General features: G+C 47.3%; 1 pseudogene; it reads left to right on the forward strand.

Moving 5' to 3' along the window:
- Window positions 1–6,959: 6,959 nt before the first annotated feature.
- LOC112116188 lies at window positions 6,960–7,903 on the forward strand (annotated as a pseudogene).
- Window positions 7,904–9,487: the final 1,584 nt, after the last annotated feature.

Genomic DNA, 9,487 nt, shown 5'->3' on the forward strand with positions numbered 1-9,487 from the left:
GAAAAATGCATCACAGACTAGGAAATCTGGTCTCCCTCGTGAAATCTGGCATTTTGTGTACTTTTAACCTATACTATACAGATTTCACAGGGGAGACCAGCGTTTGTCAAACTGGTGGTCCCAACCCAAAAGGTGGTTGGAGGGGGGAGGGGCACAAGGCTATTGTATGGGGTTCACAGTATTGCCACCTTTACTTCTGCAGTGCCTTCAGAGCTGGATGGCTGGAGAGCGGCAGCTGGTGGCCAGCCGCCCAGCTCTGAAGGCAGTGCCGCAGCCATCAACAGCACAGAAGTAAAGGTGGCAATACCATACTATGACACCCTTATCTGCACTGCTGCCAGCAGTGCTGCTGACTTCAGAGCTGGGCTCACTGTCAACAGCCACAGAGCTTCCTGCAGCCAGGGAAGATTCCTGGAGGTGGATCTCACCAGCCTGGCCAGGATGAGCAGCTGGAACCTGACATATAGTAGGAGTCCTCGGCCTGGGCGCCCCAGCCCTGCCCCTCCCCAGCTCTGGGCCCAGCCACCCGGCACTCAGAGGTTAAAGGGGGTGTGGGTTGGCTCTGCATGTGTATGTATTGGGGAGTTTACAAGGGGGTTGACCCCCCCCAACCATAGCACCCTGGGTGGCTGCCCACCCATAAGGCCAGCCCTGACCCCCCGAAAATGAGGATCCCACCATACTATGCCACACTCATTTCTTACTGTTGCTGGCAGCGGTACTGCCTTTAGAGCTGGGTGCCTGGCCAGCAGTCACTGCTCTCTGGTTGCCCAGCTCTGAAGTCAATGCCACCACCAGCAATAGCGCAGAAGTAAGGGTGGCAATATTGCAACCCCCCTACAATAGTCTTGCAATCCCCGACCATGACCCTCTTTTGGGTTGGGAACCCCATGGTTACAACACTGTGGAAGTTCAGATTTAGGTATCGGAACCCATTACATTTTACTATTTTTAAAATCCTGTGATCGTGAAATTGACCAACATCGACCGTGAATTTCATAGGCCTTATTTATATTGCTCTGTACACACCATGTACATCCACCATGCAATGAGCAGTGGAACCTGTGTTTTACCACTTTGTATACTAGACTGTACGTGATACTTGTTAGATACAGATTATGACAATACAGTACAACCACAGAGTTATGAACAACTTGGGAATGGAGGTTGTTCTTAACTCTGAAATGTTCATAACTCTAAACAGAATGTTACGGTATTTTTTTCAAAAGTTTACAACCGACCATTGACTTAATACAGCTTTGAAACTTTACTATGCAGAAGAAAAATGCTGTTTTCTCTTTTTTTAGTAGTTTACATTTAACACACTACTGTACTGTATTTGGTTCTTCTTTTTTTATCACTGCTGCTGCCTGATTTCTTGTGTCCGATTCCAAATGAGGTGTGTGGTTGACTGGTCAGTTCAGAACTCAAAGGTGCTACTGTAATGTGGTAAGTGTAGTGAGTACATCAGGCCTAACAACTGTTGTTGACAGAAAGTAGAAAACCACCCCTGATGTCTGGGTCACGATCTAAAATCAACAATCTGAAAGTCAATAAAGATAAGCACAAAATGTTCCAAGTTTCTCCAGCTTTAGTGACTTGAATTCTGAAGAACATCAGCTGATCCTGAAGCTGAATATTGGAGACACCTCAGCACCTGACCCCAGTTGGGTTGTCACTTCCTTTAATCCTTGCCTGAAAGATGGATCAACATCTCTGTTGAAATCAATGTGGCTGAGGCTCTTCCCACTCTGGTATTGGTTATTTAGAGCCTGGCTGGACAGGGAGCCAGGGAAATATGGGAGGTGCCATTCAGCAAACAAACCAGTCAATAGAAGTTCATAGGAACTGGGAGTAAAAGGAAATAACCTGCCAGATGGATTGGGGAGTGGTGAAATGACAGGTGTGTTGGCCAAGGTGTGGGCTTCAAACAGCTCTGCTGGTGCCACTCAATCCAAACCCACACCCCTGCTATCCCAACCCTGGGCTCTTCCAGCTCTGACGGTGCCCCTCACTCCTGACTCCCATTCCCTTGTTAGCCCAGCCTTTCCCTCCCCACCACAACTCTGCAGGTAGCCATCTGTCATGACCCTCAAACCCCTGTTATCCAGGGTTCCCCCATCCCCACACACAGCTCCACTTAGGCACCCTAATGTGTGATGCTCAGACCTGTTTCCATTCACTACCTGGTTCTGTGTGGAGATGCACCTTTCGCTTTGTGAGTCACAGGGAGCTGTCCATGCTGATATGCTCTGCAGGTCAGTCGGGGCTCAGTGCGAACAGCCTGATACAGATTAGAAGGTTTCACCCTCCAGCCTATGGCCATTGTATGTCCCCAGCCCATCAGGGAGGAGAGGCAAACCCCTTGAGAGCTGAGCCCCCAGCCCAGTGGGAATCAAAGCCATGAGCCCTGGTTTACAAACCAAGTCCTGACTCTGGGTCCAGTACCCCTGTATGACAGACCAGAGCCAGGGGTGAGGGGCTGGGCTGAGGAGCTTATCTAGGCCGTTCTGGAGTGATCCATTCCCCACAAACCAGACTTAATGGCTAAGCAGGAACAGGTCTCCTGGGAGTGCTCTGCTGCCTCAGGACTGCTTCTGTCTCCAAAAAAGGTTCTTCATCTCATCCTCTTAGGAAGAGCTCAGATCTGGAACCCACCCCTGGGAAAACATGGCGGCACAGCCTCAGACTGGGATCATCTCAATGTACATTTCTGCCAGCCCTCCAGAGAGACCTCCTCAGACCGAGGAATCCGCTAGAGAAGGCATTTCCTTGTGGGTGCAGCAGTGGGTGGGACAGGTGAAGGCCTGATCCCAGCCCAGGTCCCTCTCCTCTAGCCCTCACTGACTGCCTTGGCAAACCAATGAAATCCACTGGGGTCCACAAGCTGCAATAACAATGGGGATATTGGTTTTGCTGAGATCACAGCGAGTCAGTAAGCTTCTCCATCTCCCCTTGAGACGGCCAAAAGCACACTCCACCACCATTCTGCACTTGCTCAGCCGGTAGTTGAAGGGTTCTTTTTCAGTGTCCAGGGCGCCAGTATAGGGCTTCATGAGCCAGGGCATTAGCGGGTAGGCTGGGTCCCCGAGGATGATTATAGGCATCTGCACATCCCCAAGAGTTATTTTGTGGTCCGGGAAGTAAATACCTTCCTGCAGCCGTCTAAACAGACCTGAGTTCCTGAAAACACAAGGGTCATGAACCTTGCCCGGCCATCCGACGTTGATGTTTGTAAAACGTCCCCTATGGTCCACCAGTGCGTGCAGCACCATTGAAAAGTAACCCTTTCGGTTGATGTACTGGCTGGCCTGGTGGTCCGGTCTCAGGATAGGGATGTGAGTTCCATCTATAGCCCCACCGCAGTTTGGGAATCCCATCGCGGCGAAGCCATCTATGATGACCTGCGCGTTTCCCAGGGTCACTACCTTTGAGAGCAGTACCTCAACGATTGCGTTGGCTACTTGCATCACAACAACCCCCACGGTAGATTTGCCCACGCCAAAGTGGTTCGCGACTGACCGGTAACTATCTGGCGTTGCAAGCTTCCAGAGGGCTATGGCTATTCGCTTCTGGACAGTCAGGGCTGCTCGCATCCGGGTGTCATTGCGCTTCAGGGCAGGGGACAGCAACTCACAAAGTTCCATGAAAGTCCCCTTCCGCATGCAAAAGTTTCGCAGCCACTGTGATTCATCCCAGACCTGCAGCACTATGTGGTCCCACCAGTCCGTGCTTGTTTCCCGGGCCCAGAATCGCCGTTCCACAACATCCACATGACCCATTGCCACCGTGATGTCCTCGGCGCTGGGTCCTGTGCTTTCTGACAGCTCTGTGCTACTCTCAGACTTCAGGTCCTCACCGCGGTGCCGTAGCCTCCTCGCCTGATTTCTCTGCATCTGCCTCTGGGAAAGGTGGATGATAAGCTGCGAGGTGTTGACAATGGCCACAACTGCAGCGATGGTCGCAGTGGGCTCCATGCTCACAGTGCTGTGGCATCCGCGCTGTCACTGACCAGAAAAGTGCGCGAACTGATTTCCCGCCGGCGCTTTCAGGGAGGGAGGGCGGTAGTGACGGACGGATGACGACAGTTATCCAAAAGCACCCTCGACACATTTTTTTACCCAGAAGGCATTGACGGCTCGACCCAGAATTCCAATGGGCAGCGGGGACTGCGGGAACTGTGGGATAGCTGCCCACAGTGCACCGCTTCCAGTGTCGACGCTTTCCCCGTTAGTGTGGACTCACAAAGTCAAATTACTGTCCTTAGTGTGGACACACACGTTCGACTTTGCAATATCAATTCCACATATTCGATTTAAGTAAAATCGAACTACTCTCGTAGTGTAGACATACCCTGAGAGGCAGCGCCGCTGAGAGAGAGCTCTCTCTCAGCAGCGCTGCCTCTCAGGGTGGCCGCCATTAGGAACTGACACTTAACCTGTTTAGCTTATCCTCAAGAAGGGTAAGAGGTGACTTGCTCATGGGTTGCCTGGAATGGCAGTTTCTCATAGTAGAGGGCTCTTTAGCAGACAAAGATCCAATGGCTGTAAGTTGAAGCTAGATTCATTCAAGGTAGAAATAAGGCTAAAGTTTTAAACAAGGAAGGTAATTAAACATTAGAACAATTCACCGAGGGGTGTGGCAAATTCTTCTCTTGGAGTCTTTACATCAAGATCTGACATCTTTCTAAAAGATATTTTCTAGCACTCGCACAGGGGTCCTGTTCCATGACTAGGGCTCCTACACGCTACGATAAATAACAGTAGCTCAGCTTCGTGTTATTGGGGATGCAACTCTCTGGTCTGTGTTTTCAGACTGGGTGGTCACAGCGGTCCCTTCTGGTGCTGAAATCCATGAGAACTCTTCAAAGCAGCCCTTCTGCCCCTTACAGCATGCTGCAAAGAGGATCTATGTGATAGGACATTTGGGTAAGGCTGAGAAGAGGGGGCTCATGATGGGATATTTTGTCTTTGTGGACTGGGTTATTTTATTTTACCGCATGGATGTGTCTCTACTGCTGGACAGTTCCTCTCATATGGATTGAGTTCAGTGTCAGGTCACCTAAGTCCAGATTTTTAAGGCATTTAGACAACCAAGTGGGATTTTCAAAAACATCAAGGTTTCTCAATTCCATTGATTTCAACGGGTTTTAGGCATCAAACTAAAAATTTGAGTCTTAGATCTTATTTATGGGTATTTCTCTCCCCTCCTCTCCCCTCCCCCCCTCATTCAAAATTGAAATAAATAAATACATGAACATTAGACCTGCTCAGAAACACTGTTTCATCTGAATGGAAATGTTTTGTCTGTTAATAGGAATGGAACATTCTGATACGTTCAATACAGAATGTTTCAATTCTCCTTCTCAGAATGACTTTTCATTTCAAGTTATGTGTCTGACGTGACATGAGACGATACGGTTGAAATCACACGAAACGTCTCAATTTCAGAGAAGATGCAGTTCTTCTGGCTCCACGTGCTGGTTCATCTGGTCCCATGGCTTGAAGGATTGTAAAGCTTTTCATCCTCTAAACTGATTGTTGCTTGCTGAAATCTATCCCCAGTGACCAGCAAATGAAAATTATCAGCATCAGTTGTGTGGTTGTTAGCAGGTGTAAAAGGATTTGGTTGGTCTTATTGTTCCAGATACCTTGTGGGTAAAAACTATTAAGCGGTGAATTGGCCAAGAACAAAGCACCATGATATGATCTGCAGAACCAGTTCTGACAGTTAGAACTACAGTTCTGCAAATAATAGATTTTTGGTTAAATGAAAGAAATTCTAAAACAAAAAGTCATGTCAACCCAAAAAACAAAATCTCTCATTTTGGAAATGTCAGAATGAAACATTTTGACTTTATCCAAGTTTTTCTTTTCTTTTCTTTTCTTTTCTTTTCTTTTCTTTTCTTTTCTTTTCTTTTCTTTTCAACATGAATAGTTCAGTAAAACAGACAAGAATTTACAAAATGTTTCTGTGTTGCGTAGCTGCATATTTTACCCACTTCCAAAGAAAAAAAGTTTTGGCTAAAAAATGTCACCCATCTCTGTTAGGAATGAGCAAATTTGGAGGGTAGTGTAGAAAACTTTACACTGCCTTTGCCCCATTCAAACCCAAATACAGGACATCAGCCTCTCATGAACCTGTCTTTAAAACATGTATTTCTATACTTTAAATGAAATCTGGCTACCCTCTGAGATGGCTATACTATCAGCTACACAGGTTATAATAAGATCCTAAGAGAGAGAAAGGTCTGATTTTAAGACCAGTAGGGGCCATTACAGCCTGTGATATGCAGATCAGACGAGAAGATCCCATCTAGCCTTCTAGCCTTAGAATCTAGGAATAAAATCTATGAATTAAAATCAATGAGTCAGGGCGCCTGCATAATGCAAGGCAGAGAATTTCTCCCAGTGATTCGTGAATTGATCCCAATAACTAGCGCTAGTAAGAACATTTTCCATCAAAACATTTTTTTTCCGTGGAAAATGGCTTTATCATGGATTGTGAATTTTCCCAGTAGAATTCCTGTTTTTTATAGAAAATATTCAGGATTGCGTAGAAAATGCAAAAAACTAAAATCATGTTTCTCTTTTTGGCAACTGAAAAGTGAAAAATATCCAGATTTTGCACTTCCAATTTTTATATGTTTTATGGGGGTGGGGGGAGATAATTTCCCAGCCAGCTCTACTAATAAGTTGTAATTGAACTAGATCATAATGTTGAAGGCCCTACAAGATGAATCCATGGTATGGCTTCCATTTTCTGGATATCCAAACCCCATTAATTTTGATGGGAATTGAGCATCCACCTTCCTTAGCTGGCTTGCAAGACCTTGACCTAAATTTTCAGTCTCAGTTGGACATATTTGCATTTATCAGAAAGGTAAATAAGTGATTTTCTTGCCTTGTCTTCCCTGATGCGGGTGACTTTGTTCACTCCCTCTGCCGTTGAAATATGCCATGCCATTGGACAAAGGAAATCAGACTGCAGTGACTGGGTTCATCTTCGTGGGATTCTCCCGGCTGGGGGAGCTGCAGGCACTGCTCTTTGCAATGGTTCTGTCCATGTACGTGGAGTACCTGACGAGGAACATTCTCATCACAGCCATCATAAAATCCAACCCAACCCTCCACATGCTGATGTATTTTTTCCTCACCAACCTGTCTCTGCTGGGGATCTGCTACACAACATCCATTGTGCCCAAGATGCTGGTGAGCCTAGTGCTGGAGAACAGAAGGATCTTACTATGAGGTTGCGCATCGCAGATGCATTTTTTCATCCTCTTTGGCATCACTGAGTGCTGCCTCCTGGCTGCCATGGCCTACAATGGCTACGTGGCCATCTGCAATCCGCTGCACTACACCCTCGTCATGAGAAAGGGGGCATGAGCCCAGCTGCCCATAGCCTCCTGGATGGTGGGGATGCTGGTGGGCTTGAGCCAGACCAGCTATGTCTTCTGTCTGACGTACTGTGGACCCAACAGGATCAATCACTTTTTCTGCGACATCCTGCCCTCCTGAAGCTGGCCTGCGGGGACACCTCCATGAACGTGTTGGCCGTGTACCTGGTGGCTCTTCTTTTCATAACCTCCCCCTTCACGCTCATCCTGGCCTCCTACCTCTTCATCATCACCTCCGTCCTGAGGATGCCATCTACGAAGGGGAGGTTCAAGGCCTTCTCCACCTGCTCCTCCCACCTCATCATCGTCTTGCTCTTCTATGGCTCCGGCATCATCACCTACCTCAGGCCCAAGTCCAGCTACTCGATGGAGAGCGACAAGCTCCTGGCCCTCTTCTACATGGTGGTGACATCCATGCTGAACCTCATTGTCTACAGCCTGAGGAACAAGGAGGTCAAGGAGGCCCTGAGGAGGGTGCTGGGCAGGATGACGTGCCCTTGGTGAATGTAGGGAGAGGTTTCCCAACAGCACAAATGACTTCTAGTAGGGTCTGGGGGTTATAAGTGGATGGGGCTGCCTAAGTGGCTAGTGAAGAAAATTCAGCTCCCAAAAGAAGCAGGATTTCAACCCCTGGGTCCAGGAGTGGTTTTATTTTCCAAAACCAGTACAACCAACATTGCCAGTCAGAACAGACTGGCCCTGCCTGGCCTGTGCTGCGGCTCCTACACACACAGCAGGTCTCTCCAGCAAGGCCTCCCAGCTGGTGGGTGTGGAGAGTCTCCTTCTAGGTCCTTTCTCCTGGGTCTCTCCCCCTAACTGAACTGGCCTTTTGCCTATGGAGCAAGCAACCTGCAGGCTGTTGCCTGATCCCTGGCCCGAGATCCATCCTTTGGGAGGCTGATCATTAGTCACAGGTAGAGCTAAGCCCACCTCCCTTCAACAGCCAGGCCCCCTTGTGACAGGGACCTAACCACACTCTGTATTTTTGGAAATCTGCCCCATAAATGTTTGAATGTCAACAAAATTCCAAACATGCTGCAGAGTCTCTTCCATCAGGTGGGAATGAGAATCACAGGCAACCATAAGTTGTCATCCAATCTTGATTTTAAAATGGTCAGTGATGGAGAATCCACCACAACCTTTGGTAAATTGTTCCAATGGTTAATTACTCTCACTGTTAAAAATGTGTGCCATATTTCCTGTCTGAATTTGTCTAGCTTCAACTTCCAGCCTTTGGATCATGATCGACCTTTCTCTGCTAGATTGAAAAGCCCAGTATCCATTTTTAGTCCCCCATGTAGGTATTTATAGACAGCGATCTAGTCATACCTTAACACTCTCTTTGTTAAGCTAACCAGATTGTGCTCCTGGAGTCTATCATTAGAAGTCATGTTTTCCAATCCTTTAATCATTCTGTGGCTCTTCTCTGAGCCCCCTCCAATTTACTAACAACCTTCTTGAATTGTGGGCACTAGAACGGGACACTGTATTCCAGCAGTGGTTGCACCAGTGCCAAATACAGACGGAAAATAACTTCTCTGCTCCTATTCAAGATTCCCCTATTTATGCATCCCAGGATCACATTAACCTTTTTGGCCACAGCATCACACTGGGAGCACATATTCTGCTGAGCTGAATTATAGTTTATCATAGAGAAGTACAAAAGGTAATCCCACCATCCACAGCAGTGGTTCAGGCCATAATCCTCCAGCCTTGAATTGTGATCTTGAACTCTCTTATGACTATCTTGACATCTACTATCTTTCCCATAGACAAATAGCAAGCATATATTCTCCAGATTAGCTTTTCCAAGCTGTCTAGGAGATTTAGACACATAATTCCCATTGGTTTTAATGGGAAGGTGATCAAATCCCTTAAGCAGCTTTGAAAACCTCAGCCTCTGTCTAAATGAGATTGTGTTGTATATTAAAGGTCAACCATGAGAGAAGAACAAACAAAATCAAGAACACAGTGCATGTGTATCCTCGTTAACTCTTTGCATGGGAACTGAGTGCAACATGGTAGCTGTCCCAAGGAGACTCTAAGCACTTTAGACCCGAATTCAGCATAATGCCTGAACATGTGTTT

Source organism: Terrapene carolina, unplaced genomic scaffold (genome assembly GCF_002925995.2).
Source record: "Terrapene carolina triunguis isolate 2854851 unplaced genomic scaffold, T_m_triunguis-2.0 Scaffold612, whole genome shotgun sequence".
Classification (NCBI taxonomy): domain Eukaryota; kingdom Metazoa; phylum Chordata; order Testudines; family Emydidae; genus Terrapene; species Terrapene triunguis.